At 37.6% G+C, this 25,361-nt stretch overlaps 1 pseudogene; it reads right to left on the bottom strand.

The window, feature by feature from the left end:
* Nucleotides 1–10,192: 10,192 nt before the first annotated feature.
* LOC120224356 overlaps nt 10,193–25,361 on the bottom strand; it is a 64,620-nt pseudogene continuing 49,451 nt past the window's right edge.

Consider the following 25,361-nt stretch of genomic DNA (forward strand, 5'->3'; position numbering starts at 1 on the left):
TATGTTGGTTCCTATCTTGTGCTGTTAATGATAATGATGAGTTTTCTCTTAAAAGAAACCCTTGTATTAAAGGTGAGCTTGAGATGCAGACTTTAAAATATGTTGACATTGATGAATTTAAGGATTTGAAGATGTATTTTACAGATGATATCCTTTTAATTGTTAATAAATGGAGTTTTAAAAATTGGGGTTTACTTGCTGTTTTCCTAGTCTGATAATTTAGAATACCTAAACACATCAATGAAAATCATCTAATGGCTTATGTTCCCCTAAGATTCTAAATGATAAAAAAAAAATAAAAATAAAAAGTCTAGCTTCATCAATAAAAACTTGGCTGAACCAAAAATTATGTAAGCTGAGTAAATGGTTCCTGCAAAATTTGTCTATAAGAGGAAGAATCCTATATGATGATTTTAGGATAATTCACATAGGTAACTTGTTTTTCTATTACACAAAATTTAAATAAATTCTCTCATGTTGTAAAAAAAAGATTAGTACATTTAATTGAATGTTACATCGATCATTCCTTTTATCTATTCTTTTCCCTAAAAGTAACACACTGGCTAGCAGCTATTCTTCCTGACATTCTTTTGTGTAAAATAGATACGTGCCTATAGAAATACATTAGTTTTAATTTTTGGTAAATTATCTTAACGTAAAAGTATATTGTCATTATAATTTTTTGTCTGAATTTAAAAATTTTTTACTTAATATTACATCTTGAGAATTTTCCATTTCAGTGCTTACAACTGTATTTGTTCTGTTGAACTGTTGTGTAATATTCCATAACATGGAGCTAGAAAGATCTGTAAAGAACAGAGTGTCCAAATAGGGAAATGTTAACCATGACAAACCATGGTGCAATAAAAACCTTTGTGCATATCTCTGTGCACAGTGGATAAGTTTTTTGGGGGGGAAGATAACAAGAATAGAGTAAGATTAATGGATGTATTTCGGTTTTTCTGAATACTTTTTTACTTGAATCCTACAGGTTTTACAATGGTCTCATCAGTTATTTTAAAATAGTTTACAGGTTCTATATTGATTTTTCTCTTAAATATGAGTTATTGTCAAGAGGGTTTTACAGTTTGAGTCCATAGTTATGGACTCAACTCAAAAAGTTGGCTAACTTTTTGATGATGAATCTAATTTTATTTTATTGGATCCAATCAATAAGGCTTAGATGATTTCTGTTTTATGGGAGTTGATATTTTTTTCTTTATTACCTAATATGTGATCAATTTTCTTTTGTGAGTGTCCCTGACTTTTTGAGAAAAATGTTCTTTAATGTGTTTAATGTTCTATTTTATATCTGTTAGATCAAATTTGTTAGATTATTCAAATACTCTATAATTTTAGTTCTTGTTCATCTGTTTTATCTGCTGGTCCAGGTTCCTGTGTGGTTAGACATACCCTACAGTTGATATGTTCCATCTTTTTTTTTTTTAGTGCATTTGGCTAAAATGTACTCTTTTTTTCCTGATACTAAGAATTACTTATTATATATTTTCTTACAGTGTTATTACTATTTCTGTATTGTCTTATTTTAGATATGCTTTTTACATATAGCCTATGGAGTTTTTATTATAGTATGAAAGTTTCTATTTCAGGTTTTAATTTTAATTTCAATTAGCTAACATACAATGTTATATTAGTTTCATGTGTACCGTATAGTGATTCAACAAATCCATACTTGATCCAGTGTTCATCATGACAAGTGTAGTCCTTAACCTTCATCACTTATTTAATCTATTCTCTCATGTGCCTCCCCTCTGGTAACCATCAGTTTGTTCTCTATAATTAAGAGTCTGTGTTTTGATTTGTCTTTCTCTTAGTTTTTTCCCTTTGCTTGTTTGTTTTGTTTCTTAAATTCCACATGTGAGTGGAATCATGTGACATTTGTTTTTCTCCGAGTTGTTTTGCTTAGCATTATATTCTCTAGCTCCATCCATGTCATTGCAAGTGGCAAGATTTCATTTTCTTTAATTCCTGAGTAGTATTCCATTGTGTGTGTGTGTGTGTGTGTGTATTACATCTTCTTTACCCATTCATCAATCAGTGGACACTTGGGCTGCTTCCATATCTTGGTTATTGTAAATAAGGCTGCTTAGATGTAAGGGGGCATGTATTCCTTTGAATTAGTGGTTCTTGTATTCTTTGGATAAATACCCTAGTGTGATTGGTGGATTATAGGGTAGTTACATTTTTAAACTGAAGAGGAACCTGTATACTGTTCTTCAGGGTGATTGTACTAGTTTGCATTCCCACTAACAGTGCATGAGTGTCCCTTTTTCTCCATATTCTCACCAACACCTGTTGTTTATTTATTTGTTTTTGAGAGAGAGAAGTAGAGTGTGAGTGGGGGGAGGGGCAGAGAGAGAGGGAGACACAGAATCCAAAGCAGGCTCCAGGTTCTGAGCTGTCAGCACAGAGCCCGACTTGGGGCTCAAACTGAGGAACCCTGAGATCATGACCTGAGCTGAAGTCTGATACTTAACTGACTGAGCTATCCAGGTGCCCCAACACCTGTTGTTTCTTGTGATTTTTATTTTAGCCATTCTGACAGGTGTGTGATTATATCTCATTATAGTTTGGATTTGCATTTCCCTGATGATAAGTGATGATGAGTATCTTTTCATGTGTCTGTTGGCCATCTGTATGTCTTCTTGGAGAAATGTTCATTCATGTCTTCTGCCTATTTTTAATTGGATAATTTGTGTTTTGGGTGTTGAGTTTTATAAGTTCTTTATACATTTTGATACTAACCCTTTGTTGGATATGTTAATTGCAAATATTTTCTCCCATTCTGTAAGTTGCTTTTTAGTTTTCATTGTTTCCTTCACTGTGTAGAAACTTCTTATTTTGATATAGTCCCATAGTTTATTTTTGCTTTTGTTTCCTTCGCCAGGGGACGTATCTAGAAAGAATATGTTACAGCCATGTCAAAGATGTTACCGCTTATGTTCTCTTCAAATTTTCTATTTTTAAAAAGGTGTTTTTATTGATTGATTTTTGAGAGAGAGGGAGAGCACAAATGGGGGAGGGCCAAAGAGAGAGAGGGAGACACCGAATCTGAAGCAGTCCCTAGGGTCTGAGCTATCAGTGCAGAGCCGGATGTGAGGCTCAAACCCACTAACTGAGATCATGACCTGAGGTGAAGTTGGATGCTTAACCAACTGAGCCACCCAGGTGCCCCAAATTTTGTATTTTTTTAAATGTTTTATTTATTTCTAGGAGAGAGCGAGACAGCATGAGCAGCAGAGGGTCAGAGAGAGAGAGGAAGTGACATACTCTGAAACAGACTCCAGGCTCTGAGCTGGCAGTCAGCACAGAGCCTGACGCAGGGCTCGAACCCACGAACCGCGAGATCATGACCTAAGCGAAAGTCGGATGCTTAACCGACTAAGCCACCCAGGCCCCCCTCAAATTTTCCATTTTTAATAGATGATTCTTCACTCATACTTACCAATTGTTTGAACTTACCTTATTTATGTTTTTTGTTATATTGTGCCTTTTTTGGTTTTCCTCCTTTCTGCCTCATTTTTGTCGATTGGATTATTTTATTCCATTTTTCTCCTTCACTGATGGTTTATAAGTTGTACTTCCCACTTATTTTCATTTATTAGTTACATTGATAATTTTAACAAACACACTGATTGTATATCTTTCGACCATCAGGTAAACTACCTCTTTCCTGTCCCTGAATGAGGTGAAAATCTTGATGTAATTTTTTTTTTTTTTAATGTCACTTCACATCTTCTCTGGCATTTCTCACATCTTGAGTTCCAACTTGTTAAAGTATTTTTGTTTAAAACCAACATTTACTGACATTTAATTAACTTTGCTGGTGTCTTTGCTCACCCTTGCTTTTATATCCAGTCTCTGTCTTTTTTTCTGGAGTATGGTTTTGAAAAATTTTTGTTAGAAAAAGTTTGTATATGGTAAACTGAAACCTTAAATGCCTGAGAATGTCTTTATTTTGAAAAATAATTAAGCCTGTAGAATTTTAGGTTCAAATCCTTTTCTCTTAGAACATTAGTAAAATTGCTTCATCAGAAACCTGAAATCAGTTCGATTTTTATTTCCTTTTAGGCCATGTCTTCATGTATGCTTTTTTCTCTCTGGAATATTTCAAAGATTTTTCTTATTCTCAGTAATAATAAAAAAAATCATAAAAAGTTACTCTTAGAATTCTTCTATCCCTGTCCTTCCTGTTTGTTCTCCTCTCTAAGGATAACAATGTTTTTTAGATTCCTGGTTATCTTTTCTGTATATCTTAAAAAATTTTTTTTAATGTTTTATATATTTTGGAGAGAGAGAGAGACAATGTGAGCAGGGGAGGGTCAGAGAGGGAGACACAGAATTAGAAGCAGGCTCCAGGCTCTGAGCTGTCAACACAGAGCCCAATGCGGGGCTTGAACCCATGAACCGTGAGATCATGACCTGAGCCGAAGTAGGATGCTTAACTGATGGAGCCACCCAGGTTCCCCTGTATATCTTTATTTAAAACAAAGTGGGGCGCCTGGGTGTCTTAGTCGGTTAAGCGTCCGACTTTCGCTTAGGTCATGATCTCGCGGTTCGTGGGTTCGAGCCCTGCGTCGGGCTCTGTGCTGACTGCCAGCTCAGAGCCTGGAGCCTACTTCAGAGTCTGTGTCTCCCTCTCTCTCTGCCCCTCCCCTGCTCTCGCTGTCTCTCTCTCTCTCTCTCTCTCCCCTAGAAATAAATAAAACATTAAAAAAAATTAAAAAAAAAACAAAGTAAATGCAAAGGTGTATTACTATTTCCTTTTTGTTATGGAAAAAGTAATATACTGCATAATGTGCTTTGCATCTTGTTTTTGTTTTTTTTTCCAAGATCTTTCTACATCAGTAAGTTGAGATAGTCCTCAAACTGCCATTCAGTGGTATGGTTGTATCCATAGGTTCTTCAACCAATACTCCATTAATGGATAGTTAGGTTACTTCCAATTATTTGCTATTACAAATAATGTTATAATGAATAATCTTCTACATGTCATTTTTTTGTTTCTGAATATGATTTTAAAAATTTTTAAATTTCATGATAGTTAATATGTAGTGTTAAATTATTTCAGGTGTACAATATAGCAGGTGTGTGTGTGTAATATATATATATATATATATATAGGAATATTATTCAGCCATAGAAAAGAATGAAGTCTTGCCATTTGGCATAGCATGGATGGGGCTAGAAAGTATAATGCTAGGTAAAATACATAGGCCATTTTATACATGTACAGTTATATCTGTGGGATAGATTCCCATAAGTAGGATTGCTGGGTCGAAGGGTAAGTGCATCTGTATTTTTAGTAGAGATAGCTATACTTTCCATGTGGGTTGTACCATTTCACTTTCCCGTTAGCAATGTACCCTCTGAGCCTGTTGCACTCCAACATTAAGAGTTGTCAAAATTATAATTTTTGCCAATGTGATAGGTGATAAATGGTATCTCATCATAGTTTGGGTTACCTTACAGCGAATAGATTGACACTTGAGACTTCTTTCGTAATGGTGACTTATATGTTTTTCTTTTTTTTAAACTGAGGACTGTGTATCTTTTGTCCATTTTTATTTTGAATCGTTGGTCATGTATTCTTGAATTCTAGGTAAACTCTATAAATTATGGAGATAAGGTTTTATAATATAGTTTTAAATCTCTCTCCTCCTAGATTAGTCATGGACTTCTAATTTTGATTATGGTGTTTTTGTTTGTTTGTTTTTTGGGGAGGGGCACGGATAAGTTTTAGATTCCTACTCAGTCAAATTTACCAATCTTCTATTGCCTTTGGATTTTGCAGTCTAACTTCTGTGGACTTCCCCACTCCATTAAACATTTTCTTTAGTGTTTATTCAATTTTGAGAGGGGGCCAGAGACAGAGTATGAGGAGGGGAGGGGCAGAGAGAGAGGAAGACTCAGAATCTAAAGCAGGCTCCAGGTTCTGAGCTTTTAGCACAGAGCCTGACATGGGCTCAAACTCATGGACTGTGAGATTACGACCTGAGCTGAAGTCGGATGCTTAACTGACTGAGCCACCCAGGCGCCCCTTCCCCACTCCATTTTTAAAGTATTTGTAGTATTTCATTTTTGACCTTTAAAGCTTTGATCCTTGTGGAGTTTTTCTGTACAGTGTGAAGTAGGGAAACAACTTCACCTTTTCCCAGACTGCTACTCAGCTGTCCTGACATTTATTAAAGTGTCGTTCTTCATCTCAGTAATTTGAAATGTCATCTTTATAATATAATAAATTCCTATTTACATATTTGTGTATTTTTATTAAACATTTTTTACATGTTCATTTGTTTTTTTTTGAAAGAGAGAGCAGTTGAGCAGGAGAGAGGCAGAGTGACAGGGAGACACAGAATCTGAAACAGGCTCCAGGCTCTGAACTGTCAGCACAGAGCTTGACGTGGGGCTGGAACCCACAGACCATAGGCCTGAGCTGAAGTCGGAAGCTTAAGTGACTGAACCACCCAGGCACCCCATTTTGGTCCATTTCTGAATAATCTGTTTTGTTCACTAGCCTGCCTCTTCATTCACCAATTATGCATTTTTAATTAGTGTGTTAGTAGGTCTTTTTCTTACATAACTTCAGAGTTTTCCTAGCTATTTTAAAATTTACTTTTCTATATGAGTTTAGGATCAATTTGTCTAGTTCTAGGTAAAAAAAAACAAACAACAAAACAAACAACAAACCTAACCTTATTGGCATTTTATTGGATTGCGTTAAATTACCTGAAGGATAATTGACTTTTAAGTCTTTCTTTCCAAGATTATAACATCTCTTTTTCATATTACTTTTTATCCTTTGGTAGTAGTTCTTTTCCCATGTCATTTGGTTTTACACATTTCTTACTAAGCTTGTACCTAGCTGTGAATAGGGTCTTCCTTCCATTGTATCTTTTAACTGTTGTTTTATTATATAGAGCGTATTGATTTCTTTTTAACTAATCCTACATACTGCCACCTTATTGAATTATCTTATACTTTGTTGTGGTATTTTAGTTGATTTATTGGGTTTAAGATATAAAATCGTATCATCTCAAAATAGGAATAGCTTTGCCTCTTTTCAATCTTATTCCTCTCAATACACCCTCTAGTCTAATTGTGTTAGTCCAAGATAGTGTTAAATATGATGATGACATCTTTGTGTCTAATGTTAGCATTAATGCTCCCAATGTTTCTACATTATATCAGAAGTTGACCTTTGGACTGGTTTTATGTGTGTGGATATACATATGCATGCTCCCATCTACCCAGAATCCCCCCAGCTGCCCCAGAGGTCACCTGTGGACAGTCCTGCCTCTCTCTATTTGAGTACATTTACTGACCTTGGCAGGGTGTGGTTGGCCTTTGTGAGGATGAGAGTGGGTATCCTGTGGAACTCCTGCTTCCAGAGTGGCCCCTTCACCTAGTGAGGTTTGGAAGTCAATAGATTAAATACCCAGGCTTCTTCATCTCTTCACTCCTCCCAGAGGTGTGTTTCACAGTCTCTCAGGATACTATATTCTAGAAGGTTTAGGAAAAGGAGAGGATAAAGAGTATGGCTGTTATTGTTGCCCAGCATCTGGCATATGGTAGACACTCTGCATGTACTCTCTGTGGAGAGGCTAATTAGGGCTAAAGGAAGACAGGGTGTAAATTGTACCCAAACGGCCCTGGGTGCCCAGATTTGTTAAGTCTTGGAGAGTCTTCTCTGTAAGAGAATCCTCTGAAATCCTTGGTATAAGGACAAATGGAATGGAACCCCTAGAGCTGCTCTTAAATCAAGGCATCTTCTGTGGCACATGTATAGGCGGTGCCCATAATGGAGGCAGAACTTTATCTGGAATCTTTTAGGATTTGTTTCTGCCTTTGACATTATGAAAACTTGCCAGAATTGTGTGTGTGTGTGTGTGTGTGTGTGTGTGTGTGTGTGTGTGTGTGATTTCCCCCACCCATCTCACTCTTTTCTTCTTTGCCTCCTAGTAGACAAATTTATCATTTCTGGATCTATCTTACCAATCTTTCTTCCTTAATCTCTTCTTATGCTGTGTTTTGAGAGAATTCTTTGGCTGTATTTTCAACTTGAAGATTTAAATTTTTAACTTTGTCCATTTTGATTTTAGATAACTGACTGAGGATTTAATTTCAGTGATTTTTTAAAATGTTTATTTTTTGAGAGAGAGAGAGAGATTGAGTCAAAGCACTAGTGGGGTAAGGAAAGAGAGAGAGAGAGAGAGAGAGAGAGAGAGGCAGGCTCCAGCCTTCAAGCTGTCAGCACAGAGCCAGATGGGGGCTCAAACTCACTAGCTGTGAGATCATGATCTGAGCCATCCAGGGGCCCCTAATTTCAGTGAAATTTAAAAAGACTTTTTTTAAAGAGCAGTTTTTGGTTCACAGTAAATGTAAGTGGAAGGTATAGAAATTTCCCATATTTCCCATGTATCTCCTGCCCCCAAATGTGCATAGCTTCAGTCATTATCAACATCCCCCACCAGAGTGGTACATATCTTACAGTTGATGACCCTGTAATGACACATCCTGCTTAATCAAAGTCCATAGTTTACTAAGGTTCACTCTTGGTGTTGTACATTTTATGGGGTTGGACAAGTGTATAATGATATATATTCATTATTATAATATGTATGTGTATATAACAAATGGAATATTTTGTACAGTAATAGAGTATCATCCAAAGTATTTTCACTGCCCTAAAACCCCCATATTCCTCGTCCCCTTAGCCTCCAACCCCTGGAAGCCACTGATTTCATGATTTCCATAGTTTTGTTTTTTCTAAATGACTTTCCAGATAAAGTCATAAAATTCGAATCATAGAGTATGTAGACTTTTCAGATTGCCTTCTATCACTTACTATTATGAATTTAAATTTCCTTGATGTCCTGTCATAGATTGATAGCTCATTTCTTTTTACTGCTAAGTTATATTCTATTGCCTGGATGTACTATAGTTTATTTGTCCACTCACCAACTGAAGGACATCATGGTTGCTTCTAAGTTTTGGCAACTATGAGTAAAGATGCTATAAGCATCTGAATGAGGATGTTTCTTGTGTGGATATGTTTTCACCTCCTTTGGGTAAATACCCACAAGTGAGATTGCTGGATTGTATGATAAGTGTATGTTTAGTTCCGTAAGAAACTGCCAAATTGTCTCCCCAAGTGGCTGTATCATTTTGTAGTCTTAATAGCAGCGAATGAGAGTTCTTGCTGGTACATCCTCACCAGCATTTACTGTTGTCAGTGTTCTGTATTTTGGCCATTCCAACAGGTGGTATTTCATTACTGTTTTAATTCACATTCATATGGAATATGATGTGAACTTTTCATATTCATATTTTAAATATATTTATCTTTTTTTGATGAGGAGTCAAGGTCTTTAACCCATTTTTAATTGGATTGTTTCTCCCATTGTTGACTTTTTTTTTGTAGTTTAAGGTATCTAAATTATTTATTGAAAGAATTTTTAAAAGACAGGTTGAATACAACCTCAGCCTATCATTTTGGTATATCTATGTTCCAGAAAAGGTTTAAGATAGCTAAACTGTTACTATGTTAAATTCAGCTATAAATTTTAGGCATAGAAATAGGTCTTCACCAGAGCAAATGAAATGCCACTTATGGTAAAATGTTACTAGGAACAATTGAAAGTTGTAAAAATGAAATTTTGGGCATCTGAATGATTTATAGTCAAGAATGTTCCATATATTTACTTTTACATCCAAAACAGGAATCATGTTCAGTGCTCTAATACAGTTATGCAGATGATTGTGGAAAAACAAGGACACTTACTCCTTTTCCTGAATTAGCAATAATAGACAACTAGAAAGGAGTGAGCAGGTCCTCTTATAAAGTCTCAATTTCCTTATGAAAGAAAATGACTAGTGTGCTAATTAAGAGAAGAGAAAATAGTAACAAACACTCAGTGTCCATAATATCTTTGCTATTTACAAGAACCTTCCATATATCGTTGATCCTCACAACCACCCTGTGAGGTAGACCGGTTTCAGTTACTCATTTTAATAAAGTCTTTCTCCATAAACACTGAAAAATGCCCAGAGAGGTTTGCTCTTGGACCCTACTTTTCATGTATCTAAATAGTTAGTTTTAAAAAAGATGTTTTTCTGACTACCTTTAGTTTCAGAGTTGAGTTAAACATTTATTTTCACAGCCTATCCTTTACAAAGATAGTAAGAAATTTCTGAAGTCGACCTTGAGAATCTTTTGGGATTCACTCTGACTAAGCAAGATTTTTAATTGAGGGAAGTGTTCCTTAGTTTTGCTCACACTCTCGGAGAAGCAAACGGGTGTAGAGTGTCAAGGTGTCGGTGTCCTGAATATGAAGGCTGGGCTCTTGCCTTTGGAACCACACATGATTCAGGTTTGTAGAACTTGGAGTCTTTCTCTCTGCTGTCTTCAGGCAGAGTTTAGTCACAGAAGTGGTAGGACTGCTCCTCAGTGTGGATAGAAAGCGTCCACTTTTACCATGATGTTTAAGTTTTTTTTTTTTTTTTTTTTTTTTTTGTGTATGGTCAGGCATTGGTTTAATGCTCACAATTCAGATTTAGGGCTTTCGTTAGTAGTAATTCACGTGAAACATGGATTTAATGGAATAACTGTAAATGTTTGTATAACATAAACATCTCAACTTCCAAGCAGTTTGAAAGAGTAAGTTAATTTTATGTATTTAGGGAAAGTTAATTGGACCATTTATTAGTTCCGCACATTAAGTATTTTTACTAGAGAAAAATAACTCTTTAAAGATCCTACAACACATTGAGGTTTATATTAAAATGATATATAGACATTAGTAAATGAGGCACATGTATTTTGGCAATCTTAATTTAAATATACTTGTTTTCTGAGAGCCTATGGATCTAAAAACATCCCACCAAAATAAATAAAGTGATTAGCCCACTTAATTCTAACCCGTACTTTTATAAATTATATAGTGATAGTTTAAAAAATAACAGCACAAGTGGGCACTCACTGATGCAGAGGTTGATTGTTCAGGCAGTATTCAGACTTTGCTTTTCCATTTGTCCTTTGGCTATTTCCTTGCTTTTTTAGCATGGAAACAGAAAATCCAAGAGTCCTTTCACAACCCATTTCCTGATTCATAGTATTTTTGTTAGGTGCTTCAGCAAAATTGTACAAAAGGGATTTGGATTTATTTGCTTGTTTTAATTGTCCACATTGTTTTTTGTTTTATCATTTTGAGCAATAGGCATTAGCTCAGGAGCCATTAGCTTCTGTTGCCCATTGTACAAGCAATCAACAACACACTTTTGGAGTCTTTGTATTTTTTTTCACAATTTTTTGCTTCTTTAAAGCTGAGTGTACAGTTTCTTGCCTCTCGGTTAAGAAATTTCTGTATTTGGATTTGGGTTTGAGGCACACTTGAGAATTATCCAAGACCAACGACTGGAAACGGTATGGACATGTTCCTTCAAAAGTGATGTTATCGTGTGACGAACTGCAAGCCCAGAAGAGATGGTGGGCCTGGTGTGGACAGCTCTGGTGTAGTTGTGCACGGTAGCCTCAAGGCGTCTGCCTCATCGCTGAGGAAGCCGCTAACCCTGGTGACATGGGAGACTCTGGAAGCCAGCTTCCCAGTGCACCTGACTTTGACCTTGGAATCCCTTCCTATTGTCTTTTAAATTCTTGGTTTATTTTGGATGACATATCTTTATCAGATGCGTCTTTTTTGTTTTTAATTTTTTAATATTTGTTTATTTGAGAATGAGAGAGAGCACAAACAGGGTAGAGGCAGAGAGGAGGAGAGACAGAACCCCCAGGGTAGAGTGTGATGTGGGGCTCCACACCCTCAGGGTAGAGTGTGATGTGGGGCTCGAACTTATGAAACATGAAATCATGACCTGAGCTGAGGTCAAGAGTTGGTTGCTTAACCGACTCAGTGCTCCTATCAGATGTGTCTTTTGCAAACATTTTTCCCAGTCTGTGGCTTGTCTCCTCCTTTTATTGATACATCTTTCTCAGAGCATAAGGTTTAATTTTAATGAAGTTCATCTTACCCACTATTTCTTTCATGGACTGGGCCTTTCACGTTATATCTAAAAAGTTACTGCCATTCCCAAGGTTTATCTAGATTTTCTTCTATGTTATCTTCCAGGAGTTTCATAGTTTGCATTTTACATTTAGGTCTGTGATCTATTTAGAGCTAATTTTTGTCAAGGATGTAACATCTCTGTCTGGATTTATGTTTTCATATCTGGATGTTAATTTGTTTCAGCACAATTTGTTGAAGAGACTATGTTTTCTCCATTATGTTACCTTTGCTGTTTGTTTATTTTGAGAGACAGAGAGATTGAGAGAGAGAGAGAGAGGGAGGGGAGGCATCAGTGGCAGCATGGGGGAAGGGCAGAGAGAGGAATTCCAAGGAGGCTCTGCACTGTCAGGGCAGAGCCCAATTCTGGACTTGAACCCATGAGCCATGAGATCATGACCTGAACCAAAATAAAGAGTTGGATACTTAACAGCTGAGCCACCTAGGCCCCCTATAGCTTTTGCTGTTTTGTCAGAGGTCAATTGACTGTATTTCTGTAGGTCTGTTTCAAGGCTCTCTCTTCTGTTCCATTGATCTGTTTGTCTCAGTGACAAATTTTTGCTTGTTTATTTCCTCTCTAATTTGTTTTTATTCAGTTACCTGCTCTTATTTTATGAATGCAATGTTGTGTCATATATGTTTGTATATAAATAATTATAAATGAATTCATATATAACATACATAATATACAAGTATTAAATATTAAAGTATATAATATAAAACATTAATGATGGAACAGTGATTTCAGCAGTAGATTCCTTAATGCCCCTTAGCCATTTAGACCATCCCTCTTCCCTGTTATTATACCCCTCCAGCAACCCTCTGTTCTCTATATTTAAGAGTCTTTTATGTTTTGTCCCCCTCCCTGTTTTTATATTATTTTTGCTTCTTATGTTCATCTGTTTTGTATCTTAAAGGCCTTATATGAGTGAAGTCATATGGTATTTGTCTTTCTCTGACTAATTTCGCTTAGTTTAATACCCTCTAGTTTCACCCATGTAGTTTCAAATGGCAAAATTTCATTCTTTTTGATTGCCAAGTACTACTCCATTGTATGTGTATGTATGTATATATACACACCACCTTTTCTTTACCCATTCATGTATCAATGGACATTTGGGCTCTTTCTATCCTTTGGCTATTGTTGATAGAACTACTATAAACATTGGGGTGCATGTGCCCCTTTGAAACAGCACACCTGTATCCCTTGGATAAATACCTAGTAGTGCAACTGCTGGGTCATAGGATAGTTCTATTTTTAATTTTGTGAGGAACCTCCATACTGTTTTCCAGAATGGCTGCACTAGTTTGCATTCCCACCAGCAGTGCAAAAGAGATCCTCTTTCTCTGCATCCTCGCCAACATCTGTTGTTGCCTGAGTTGTTAATGTTAGCCATTCTGGCAGGTGTCAGGTGGTATCTCATTGTCATTTTGATTTGTATTTCCCTGATGATGAGTGATGTTGAGCATTTTGTCATATGTCGGTTGGCCATCTGGATGTCTTCTTTGGAGAAGTGCCTATTCATGTCTTTTGCCAATTTCTTCACTGGATCATTTGTTTTAAGGTTAATTTCGTAATGTAATGTTAATGTTTCCAAGTTTCATTCTTGTAATATGTGTCAAAACTTCATTCCTTTTATTGCTTTATTACAATGAAATATATAGATACACCACATTTTATTTATCCATTCATCAGTTGGACATGTGACTATTAACAAATAACATTGCTGTATTTAAAAAAAATTAATGTTTTATTTATTTTTGAGAGATAGAGACAGCATGAGCAGGGGAAGGTCAGAGAGAAGGGCAAACACAGAATCCAAAGACAGGCTCCAGATTCTGAGCTAGCTGTCAGCACAGAGCCTGATGCGGGGCTCAAACCCACAAACTGTGAGATCATGACCTGAGCTGAAGTCGGACGCTTAACTGATTGAGCCACCCGGGCACCCCAATATTGCTGTATTTATAAGTTTTTGTGTTGACATGTGTTTTCAGTTTTCTTGGGTATATACCTAGGAGTGAAATTTCTAAGTCATATGGTAACTCTAGGTTTAATGTTTTGAGCAACTGTCAAACAGTTTTATAGAGTGGCCACACAGTTTTACTATGTCACAGTAATGTGTGAGGGTTTCAACCTCTTCATGTGTCAATTCTTCCCCTGTTTGATGCTTTTATTTTGTGATGTTGGTTTTCCTAAAATGTTAAGTGATTCTTGGTTGTATGCTCCTTATTTTGGAGATACTTGGTTGTTGTTGTATATAGTTAAGCTTTGGATGTTATTATAATTCAGCAACAGATAAGTACAATACATACATACTTTTAAACTACAGTGAACCAGAATTCTCAGAAAATGGAAATGGAATTTTCTAATTAAAATAAAACAATAAGAACACAAAATAAAAAATTAAATCCACTTTCCTTAAATTCATGTGATGAAAGTTCTTTAAAAAGCACTTATATTTTTATAAATGTAAATTTACATAAATTTATGTTCTTACTTTGGAAACTGTGTGTAACATAAAATACCACTGTATTGGGGATTTCTTTTTTTAAATTTTAAAAAGTTTTTTTAATTTATTTCTGAGAGAGAGAGAGAGAAAAAAAAAACGTGAGCAGGGGAGGGTCAGAGAGAGAGGGAGATACAGAATCCAAAATAGGCTCTAGTCTCTGAGATGGCTGTCAGCACAGAGCCTGATGCAGGACTTGAACCCACGAACTGTGAGATCATGACCTGAGCCAAAGTCGGAAGCTTAACTGACTAAGCCACCCAGGTGCCCCAGGAATTTCAAACATGTTAATGTCAGGTCTGTGAGTATAAGTGGTTCAGGTTGGAGATGATGATGATGAATATTTTTAGAAGTTACCTTGCTAAATGGACCCTGTCATCTCCCTGCAATTCACTGAACATGTTGAGTCCCTTCCATGTTGGAGCATCTTCCATGCTGATCTCTTTGCCTAGAATGCTCCTGGCAACTTTTCATCTCTTGATTCCAGGCTGCTTATTTAATAAACAGAGTCAGTGCTGAGAGTATGGAAGGCAGTTTTAGGCATCAGAGAGAGGTACTGTGGAGAATCAGTCATGATGTCTCTGCCTCAAATAGGCATTCAGGAAACAAGGCCATGCTCTAAGTGTGGAACATGGTTGTGCAAAGGCAGAAGGCCAAAACAGCTACCTGGACAAACTTGGCATTACCTTAGGGTGAAGGCTGTAGACTGCAGTTGTACCTTGGTCTGAGAATGATACTTGGCCCAGGGGACTCAAGATTAGGAAAGCAAAGTGAATAACAAATATGAGTGACTATGGAGCTGGATTCACTAAGTTGTGAATCCTGAATGGGCCATAGCTAATTCGTTGGATTTGTCTTTCTTTCACGTGCATAAATGGAAGTGATGCCCTTCTGATGTGCAGGAATAACATACCTACCAAGGCCACTAGAAAATAGAGTTTGCATGTAAAGAATTTCCTGCTCAGGAGTCCTATTAGAGTATTCCTTTTCTACTCTGAACCACAGGGTAGGCACAGTAGCTCAACTTTGTTTCACAGGAGCTTAATCATCAATATTTTTCATGCTAACTACATTTCCCACTGTGAGGTTTTCTGCATAAATCGATATGTTACTTTTCTCCCCCAGAGTAAGAACTTGCCTTTAAGTCAGGAAATTCTAATATTATGGTAAGTTAATGTCACAAAATTTCAAATACTACTCCATAAAAATAGTATTTCCTAAGTGGTGGCCATTCCTTGTGGTCACTACAAGAATATACATTATGTTGCTGTACATTGAAAAAAGTACATTATTTGTACACCATTATAAGTGTTGCACGAAATGAATCCTCTCTTGTGTAGATTGATATTTTCTTCCTTAGCATGTTTTATTCCAGTGGTTGTCTTTTAATGTCTCATCAGAGATCTTCCACGATGCATGCCTCCATTTGGCCAACTTCTTAGAATCTGAGTGCATCAGGTCTGTAATACAGGAAAAATAGGAATCATGCTTTTCACTGTCACTTATGACTCTTGGTATTTGACCTAAGAGTTGGCAAAGTGCTGTGCAATTTTTGGAGAACAGGCCCTTCCTAATAAATACATGGTGTCATTATTGTCATCTCTTGATCTTTTTAATGTTAATCAGATTATGTCCACCACTTTCCTCATCTGTTCTCTGTTATCTCTTGAAACATTCCCCTGGGTGGACTATGTGGGATTTGACATTACAGCACTGTTTACTGGCTTATATATCTCTATCAACCCATCTTTCTACAGATGGATTGTGATCTCACTGCTTGTTAAGGTCTCCAGATTCAAGTTGTTTTTACAGTTAAACTTACTAGTCTGTAATATTCTTGTTCCCAAAAGACTGAAAAACAAAAATTTCTACATGATACAATTATTTAAAGACAAAGCATACATGGTCTAGTGAGAAGGCTTTCTGTTTTTACACAGCGGAATATAGTATATATACACATAATTTGGATACTTCTTTAAATTTTTTTTTAATGTTTTATTTATTTCTGAGAGAGACAGACAGGCAGACAGCATGAGCAGGGGAGGGTCAAAGAGAGAGGGAGACACAAAATCTGAAACAGGCTCCAGGCTCTGAGATGGCTGTCAGCACAGAGCCCGATGTGGGGCTTGAACCCACGAACCACAAGATCATGACCTGAGCTGAAGCTGGATGCCCAACCGACTGAGCCGCCCAGGTACCCCATGGATACTTCTTTAAAAAAATGTGCTGGTGACTTATTAAAAAGGAAAATGAGGGACACCTGGGTGGCTCAGTAAGTTAAACGTTCAACTTTGGCTCCCGTCATGATCTCATAGTTTGTGAGTATGAACTCTGTGTCAGGCTCTGTGCTGACACCTCAGAGCCTGGAGCCTGCTTCAGATTCTGTGTCTCCCTCTCTCTGTCTCTGTCTTTCCCCTGCTTATACTGTCTCTCTGTCTCTCAAAGAGAGAGAGAGAGAGGGAACAAGTGAGGGAGGGGCAGAGAGAAAGGGGGACAGATCATCCAAAGCGGGCTCTATGTGGATAATAGAGAGTCAATGTGGGGCTCAAACCCAGGAACCACGAGATCATGACCTGAGCCGAAAGCAGATGCTTAACTGACTGAGCCATCCAGATGCCCCAAAATTTTATTTTAAAATAAAAATGAGGGCCGAGGTCAGAGATAGAGGAACTTCTATTTTAAAAAACAGCTGTCATTTTCTTCTGCTAGTGATAGGAATGTAGATAGTCCTATATAGTTGCTTCTAGAGTAATGCTGTAAACACATTTTCTTTTGGTAGAAGGATTCCTACTCTCCAAGAATTTACTTGTGTATTCTATGAACAGACTTAGTTGACTTTCATGGAATTTTAATGATTGAAGGATATTCTATTAACATTGTATGGCAAGATGACTCCCACCAGTTCAAGATTGATAGACATCTTCCAGAGGAAGAGACCATTTTTATCTTGAATTTTCCAGCAGCAAACTAGGGAGCAAGCTGTGTTAGACTTGGGTTATGTGTCCATTGCTGTTGTTAGGAAGATCGTATATGCTGATTGGCAAGGCATCGCATGCTTGCTCCTGGATCTGGGGGTATAGTCCTCTCAAACATTTCTAAAGGAAAATCCACCTGCAGGATGCTGAGCAGGCAAAAATAGCAACTGTTTGGGGCGCCTGGGTGGCTTAGTCGGTTGGGTGTCCGACTTTCGCTTGGGTCATGATCTCGCAGTTCATTGGTTCGAGCCCCGCGTTGGGCTCTGTGCTGACTGCCAGCTCAAAGCCTGGAGCCTGTTTCAGAGTCTGTGACTCCCTCTGTCTCTGATCCTCCCCTGCTCATGCTGTCTCTCTCTCTCTCCTAGAAATAAATAAAACATTAAAAAAATTTACAAAAACATTAAAAAAAATTTACAAAAATAGCAACTGTTCACTACAAGTGGTAACTCAGAAGACTCAGATGGAAAAGCTGCTGTACATGTCAAGGAAGGCAGTATATAGAAGAAACACTGGACTTGTTTAGCCCTAGTATTGCCTTACAGAATAGTCAGAACTGATTCTTTCATTATGCTGCATGTTATTCTTGATAATATATTACAAATAATGACCCTTTACACTCAAATATTTAATTTTTGTTCCAGAATATTAAGTATAATTTGTTTAATATTCAAAGAGAAATGATTAGCTAGCTACACACCAAATCTTGAAACTTGACTTACTTATGATATGCCATTGAATATTTTATTTTTCAGGTGAGAAGTCTGTAAGGCAGAGAACTTTACTCCCCAGAAACAGTTTATGCTTAAAGGCAAATTTTGTGTTTGTTGCTATCTGACTTGGAACTGAAGAAGGTGAGCCCAGTATGGAGAGGGAAAGTATTGACATTTGCATATTAAGCTGCTGATAGCAATACTTAAAATTGATCTGTGGATTTTCCTCATCATGGCATCTCAACACACAAACATTGTTGAGGATGACTGTCGCATGGTTGATAGTCATTTAGTGAGCAGGAAATAAATGGGAGCAAAATGTGGTCAACTAACACTGACCCCCATTATAGTGTTCCCCTTGCCAGCAGGCAGAAGTTGTTGGCTTTCTCTGCTGTTCAGCAGGTGTAGGCAAGAATCTGATTTCTTGGTAGAAGGAAACCTTTCTCATTGGTGGGTAGCAACTGCGGTACAACTTGCAGAGGAGGAAATTTCCAGGTACAGAGGTTGCAAGAATGGAAGAGGACAGTTTGTGCCAATATAATAGAATCATGGAATCACAGAATGTTAGAGATAAGAGAGATTTTTGAGATCATCTAGTCCTACATGTCATTTCATGTAGGAAGAGAGTATGGTGATGTGACATAGGTAGAGTATCTTTTGCTCAATGTGAGTGGCACATGGCAAAATGGGGAAAATGTGACCTTGGGAGACAGACAGAGCAGTGTATACTTGCCATTCTTCTCTTAAGAGTGCAGTCTTGAGCTGCTTGCTTAACATCAGAGTGCTGACATTCAGTTGTTTAGTGGGGCATTAAGAGTGATATTGTAGGTAAAGCACCTACTATAGTGCCTGGCGCATACTGTGTATTCAGGAAATACTAACTGAATTCGGTTATGCTACCAAATACCTGACTCATTTTTTAAAAAAATTTCCTTTAGTTAAATATGTGATCTCTATCTTGAAGTGCCCTTCTGAACCTTCACTTTATAAAACCTACTCCAGTGTCACTGATGAGTGCCAATAATTCACTCATATTTTGTTGATTTGATTTCTTGAACCTAAACCTTTTGCATGAAGCAGGGGGATTGATCTGAGTTCATATTTACCTTATAATTTTAGGTGCTTTATTTTACATCCTAACATGGAAGTCAGTGCAGATAGAAGTAGAGATGAACATAGATAGCTACATGTAACACAAAATGATCTCAGAACTTGAATCTGGTTTTTAATCTCCCATCTATCCCTCTCACCCTCATTGCCAAGTTCCTGTCTCACTGGCTTTCAGTACATTGCTTCAGAACTAAGTTTCTCCACCACAACCTTGACACTAGATGTTCCCTTTGCCTGAAATATTCATTGCCCATTCTGCTTGGCTCTTTCTTGTCATTCAGCTATTTTAAAAGCTCTTTGCTGAGCTTTTTGCTGTCTGAGATGGCCTTAGTCTTCTTCTATCATGTTACATTTTCAATAGAACAGTTTGCTTGTTTATTGAGATTTTGTTTCCTCTCATTGGACTATTAACTACATAGTAAGTAGTTACCATAATTAACTTTGATATATATATACCTACATAGTACCTTCTGTAGTTGTCTCTCTTGCTCCTCACTGCATAATCAGTGGCTAAGGCAAGTGCCCATCACACAGGCGAGCGCTCAATAAATATTTGTTTGGTTAACAAAGGTTGATTTGAATGACCCATATAGGTAGCACGGTGCATTATGAAAAGAGATCTGCGCCAGTATTCTAAAGCTACTTCAACTCAGACTATGTTATTTGGGAAAGAATTGTACCTTTTGAATCTTGATTGCTTTTCTGATAAAATAAGGAGGTTAAACTAGATCACGTAAGGTTTCATTCAGGTCTTCCATATTGTGATTCTGTATCTTTATTCTTCCATGCTGGACAACTGACAGGGTTCAGGACATGCTACCCCAAAATATGACACAAATTTTAAGCTGAAGTGATGTGGGAAATAGCTGATACAGGGAGGACTTTGTGACCTCTCCTTTTCTACCTGAAGGAGATCCTAAGATCCTCATGTGAGTGGTGCCCTTCTTAGACCCAGAGGAAACCAATATGCTTATCTGCCAAGATGGCAGAATGCTAAGAGCAAGCCCAAACCAACAGGTTTGCTCTGTTCCCTCCAGTTACTATTTTTAGTTGATGCCCTTTTGCCTTATTAAGTATTGCCAGGATTTTTGACTTTTTATCAAACTAGTATAAAAACTCAGGCTTTGGATGGCTCAGTTGGTTGAACATCTATCCAACTTCGGCTCAGGTCATGATCTTGCTCACAGGTTCAAGCCCTGCATCAGGCTCTGTGCTCACAACCCAGAGCCTGGAGCCTGCTTCAGATTCTGTGTCCCCCCCCCCCCCCCCCCCCCGCCCCCTCTCTCACTGCCCATCCCCTACTCATGGACTGTCTCTGTTTCTCAAAATAAATGAACGTTTTTAAAAAAACCCTCAGGCTTAACTCCTTCTTCAGGTCTTTAATTTCCTTATGAAGGTTCTATTGTAGGGTAAAACTTAAATAAATATGTATGCTTTTATTTTTTTTATTTTTATAGTTTGTGTATCAAAACACAAACGGCATGTCAGCTAGTAGCTGATGAGAAAGAGGTATTATCCAAGAAAGAAAGAGTAGCTTGATACGGGGTGAAGCATTCTAATATTAGTGGAAGATACATCGATAAACACTAAAGAGTCTTTCTGATAAATGGAAGAATGTAATAGCAATTAAAACATTTATAACCATCCAGATCATTGCTTCCTTTGTAGTTTTCAGAAGAGTTATATAGGGCACCTGGGTGAGAGTCCGACTTCAGCTCAGGTCTCATGGTTCGGGAATTTGATTTGAGCCCAACATCACGCTGTCTGTTGTCAGTGCAGAGCCCCCTTTGGGTCCTCTGTCCTCCTCTCTCTCTGCCCTTCTCCTGCTCATGCTCTCTCTCTCTCTCTCTCTCAAAAATATTTAAAATGGAAGAGTTATATAAAATTAACTTTTAGGTCCTTTGTTTTGTGATTTCCTTTATGAACAAATACTAATAATTTGCAGAATTCTTTTCCTTTCTCACACCATTTGCCTTTCACAATGTATTATTGAAATAATTTGTTTTAGATCCTATCACTGCTTTAATAAATTACCACAAACTTGAGAGTTTAAAATATCATGGATTGATTATATAGATCGGGAAGTCACATTTCTGAAATGGATCTTGTTGGACTGAGATTAAGGTGTCAGCAAGGTTGAGGTTTTTCTGGAGGGTCAAGGGGAGAATTTGTTTTCTTGGATTTTTTTTATCTTTTAGCATCATCCACATTCCTTGGCTCATGGCCCTTCCTCTCTCTCCAAAATCAACAAAGTCCATATATGTCTTTGTCATATCATATTACTTTGGTCCTCACTCTTAGCCTCCCTCTTTCACATCTGAAGACCCAGTGATTACATTGAGAATTCCCAATGTCATCTCCCTGTTTTAAGGTCAGCTGATTTAGTAGCCTTAATTCCATCTGCAATCTTAATTTCCCTTTGCCAGGTAACGTAACGTATTCACAAGTTCTGGGAAGTATCAGCAGATATCTTTGGGGGGCCATTCTGCCTGCCACACACTACTTAAGAGATAAAGACCAATGTCTGAAGAAAACCCAATTCCCAGGCATCTGTTAAAATGAAAACAATTTATGCATTAATATATGAGGATGGCTACATTCTTGATTTAGGAAAAAAGGTGATGTATGCAGAAACCTACAAATTCAACCAACTGCACAATAGAAACTGAGGAGAACAAAGCCAAAAGAAAACCAATTAAACTTCGTTACAACTTGCAGCTCATTAACAAGTACTTGAGGCAGGCAGAGTGACCTTTATCCCGGAGCTCAACTGCCTCATTGTAAATACTTCGCTACAGGCAAAAGGCAACCTTAGTTTGACATTAGCCCAAGCTCCAGGATCCTCTAAGTCTTTAACATAGAAGAGTCCCTTTAGAAACTTCCTTTATCTCTACCTCCCCAAGATGCAGGTAAACGATCACTCTCCAAGTATATGGCCCTCTGATATACATCTGAGGGGTCTCATGAACCTTATCTTAAAAAAAATTTTTTTTAATGTTTATTTTTGAGAGAGAGAGACCATGCAAGCAGGGGAGGGGCAGAAAGAGAGGGAGGCGCCGACTCTAAAGCAGGCTCCAGGCTGTGAACTGTCAGCACAGAGTCTGACATGGGGCTCACACTCACAGACCGTGAGTGAGATCATGACCCAAGCCGAAGTCAGATGCTTAACCAACTGAGCCACCCAGGCGCCTCCCATGAACCTTATCTTACGAGCAGCTAGCCCCTCACAATCCTGGAAACCTTGCTTCCAAGTTCCTTAGAGACTTAGGCTGTCTCTAATCCTGTCCCAACTTGAAAGTGTGCAGTCATTCCTCACAATCCCAGGACAGGTCTTTCTGCCCCCTGGTCCTGTCCCCATGCTTTAATAAAACCACCCTTTTTGTATTGAAAATGTATCAAGAATTCTTTCTGGACCATGTTGGCTCCCAGACCCCAACATTTCACAGCAGAAATTGCTAATATTCCCCTGTGGAACATCAAATGTAAATTTCTACTTTGCCTACCCAGTAGCCAGTTATACAGAGTAAGGAAAAGTTAACTTCTGGCTCTGATTCATCACTTTTATTGAAGTTAAATTCTTTTGTTTTAATGCACACTTGATTGAGCAAGCATTTATTGAGACAGTTATGGTTTGTGGGAGAAAGAGACAGTTGAAGAAAGAACAAATGAATATAATGTAAATCAAATACTTGGCCCTTTTAAAGTAACTACAAAGACTTAAATGTGTGTTCTTAATGGTAATTTTTACAAAACTCCAATAGGAGGCTTTGACAGTGATTGTTTTGGTGGGGAGATGGGTTTTCTTTTCACATGCTAATCACCTGCTCCTGGTGATATTTCTCTCCTTGACTGCAGTCACAGAATTGAATAATTTATGGAATGAATTTTGTTGTAAATTTATTGTGTCACAAGCAGGTTGTAATTTCACTAACAGTTCACTTAAGTTATTAAGTTAAAAAAAAATGTGGTTGATAGGATAGTGCATTTCAAGGATTTTTTTCCTTCCTGCAAGTTCACATCTTACATATTTTCAAAACAGAGTACTTGCCTAATTTTTATTCAGAATCTGATATGCGAGAAGGGAGCACACATTAACATAAGTGGAATTGCATTTGCACACTGTTGTTGAATCTGTGAAGTCGTAAACAAATTATTGAAGGTTTTAAGGAGACAGAAAAAGCATTAAACCCCCAGTGCTGTGGAGCTCCTGCCATTGTTTTCTGAATAACTGTCCCCCGCTTGCTGATGACGAATGAAGAGTTGGTGGTATAAAGGTGAAGATGCTCCTGGGAAGGGAAAAAGCCGTATTAATTCCCTTAAATTTTACTTCAGTTCCAAGGTTAAGATAATGGCAAATTATCACTCCCCCAATCTTATCCAATCCAAATGGAATACAATGGAGAAAAGAAAAAAAATCTTTAAAAATCTCTCTCAGGGGTATCTGATTGGCCTTCATCTACATTCAAGACATTCTCAGGGCGTCTCTTTTAATGACCATTCTGCTGTGATAAGAGGAAACATTTGGCCACTGCAGAAATCTCTGCTTAGTTTCTGCCCCCAATGCTTCAGCATTCAGCAAATACACATTTCAGGTCTCCCATTATTTACATTGAAATTTTTCTATTGACCCTGCCAGTGTGAATGAATTTCAAACAAGTCATTTCTTTCTCTGCATAGATGATTTCCCTAGGTTCCTGGTGGGGGTTACTTTTAATTCCTCTAGGAGTACCCTCTATTCCTGTTAGCACCCTGAGGATTTGCTTTCTGTTTTCCACCCTGTTGCCCACATGTGCCCCCCCCCCGCCCCCCACCCCCTGCCCTGAGTATTCCAACTTTTATGTGGCGGACGCTGGATAATAGCCACTAGTCTTGAACAGGAATACTTTATGGGCCTTCAGAATAGACATTTTCACCATCTGTTACATAGAAACTGGAAATGTGATGGGAAAACAGGTTATAATTAACTAAAAAAGGGGCAAGACTGTGTATCCTAATGCATTTAGAGTTGAGGAAATAGCTCTCAAATTTCCATGAAAACAAATGCAGCTTGTACTTTTTTTTTAATAGAATTTTTTTGGAGCAGTTTGGGATTTAGAAAAAATTAAGGGGAAAGTACAAATCCTCCCTCCTCCCACACCCAGTTCTCCTGTTAACATCTTGCCTTAGTGTGTACATTTATTACAAGGATGAGCCAATGTTGACACTAAAATCATTATTAACTAAAATTTATCATGTACATTAGAGTTTACTCTTGGTGTTGTATATTCTATGGGTTTTGACAAATGTATAATGCCATGTGTCCATTATTACTGTGTTCTATTGAACAGGTTCACAGACTTGTGCTTCATCTATTTATCCCTATCCCCAAAGCCTTGGTAATCACTCTTCTTTTTATTGTGAAGGGGTTCAGGACAAGTCTCTAAAATGTGCCACTTGGGCGTGTTTTGCATTGAAGATAATGGAGACCCTGTGGGCTCAAGAGAAGCTTTTGTCCCACACTTAAACTACTTGGAAGAAGCTAAATTGTGAGTCTTTCCCAGAATAAGTATTATTACTAGAGACAAATTTTTTCTGACCCATCTGTATGGCAGGACAAACATCTAATTACCAAACATCTGCTTTTCTTATTGTTCTATGAACTACCTTCCTCCCCTTGAAGTGCCAGGCCCCATCCCATTCCCTAGCTCAAGACCCCGTATATTCCTTGTTTTACCTTTCTGTCTTTGAACTTATGTATGTGAGATTCCTATATGTATGGAATGAAATTTAATTTTCTCTTGTTAACCTATGTCGTGACAATTTAATGCTTAGACCAGCTGCAAGAACCTTTGAAGTGCAGAGAAAAAAATTTCCTTCCCAACAACTGTTTCCATAGTTTTGCTTTTTCCAGAGTGTCGTATAGTTGGAGTCATATAGTAGATTGCCTTTTCAGATTAGCATATCAATATGCATTTAAGATTTGCCCATGTCATCTGTGGC

Source organism: Hyaena hyaena, unplaced genomic scaffold (assembly GCF_003009895.1).
Source record: "Hyaena hyaena isolate Hyena2069 unplaced genomic scaffold, ASM300989v1 scaffold_18, whole genome shotgun sequence".
Classification (NCBI taxonomy): Eukaryota; Metazoa; Chordata; class Mammalia; order Carnivora; family Hyaenidae; genus Hyaena; species Hyaena hyaena.